This window comes from Galeopterus variegatus, unplaced genomic scaffold (genome assembly GCF_000696425.1).
Source record: "Galeopterus variegatus unplaced genomic scaffold, G_variegatus-3.0.2 Scaffold10646, whole genome shotgun sequence".
In the NCBI taxonomy this organism is placed as follows: Eukaryota; Metazoa; Chordata; class Mammalia; order Dermoptera; family Cynocephalidae; genus Galeopterus; species Galeopterus variegatus.
Genome location: NW_007736757.1, coordinates 39384 through 40286, shown reverse-complemented (window position 1 = coordinate 40286; position 903 = coordinate 39384).

The window sequence follows — 903 nt, the reverse complement described above, 5'->3', positions numbered from 1 at the left end:
CCCCCCCTCCACTAAAATTTATATGTTTAAACCTGATCCTCAATGCAACAGTATTAGAAGGTGGGGCATTCAGGAGGTGGGTAGGTCCTGAGGGCTCCACCCTCACGAATGGGGTCAGTGCCTTTATGAAAGAGGCTTGAGGGAGCCTGCGTGTCCCTTCTGCCATGTGAGGACATAGATGGCACCGCAGATAAAGCAGAGAGCTCTTGTCAGGCACTGAATGTGCTGGCACCTGAATCTTGAACGTCTCAGCCTCCAGAACTGTGGAAGATACAGATGGTTCCAGACTTAAAATGGTTACACTTACAATTTTTTGACTTTACGGTGGTGTGGAATCAATACACATTCAGTGGAAGCAGGACGTTGAGCACCCATGCGACCACGCTGTTTTTCACTTTCAGTACAGTACTTGATAAATTACATGAGATATTCAGCACTTTATTATAAGAGAGTCTTGTGTTAATGATTTTGCCCAACTGTAGACTACTGTAAGTGTTCCGAGCAGGTTTAAGGTAGGCTAGGCCAGGATATGATGTTTGCTAGGTTAGGTATATTAAATGCACTTTTGACTTAGGATTCTTCAACTTATAATTGGTTTATTGAGATGCAGCCCCATGGTAAGTAGAAGAGCATTTGTACTTTGTTATAGGAGGCCAAATGGACCAGGGCACTCTGTGAATCATTTTTTTTTTTGCTGTGTGACAAACCACCACAAATGTAGGCGCTAAAATGATGAGTTATTTCTCAGGAGTCAGTGGCTTGGTGGGAGGGCTCTTCTGCTCCACCTGACGTGGGCTGGGATTGCTCATGCAGCTCCGTGCTGGGGGCTCAGCTGGGGCTGCAGGGTTCAGACGGCTTCAGGCTCATGTCCAGCCTCTCAGCTGGGAGGATGGAGCTGGGAGC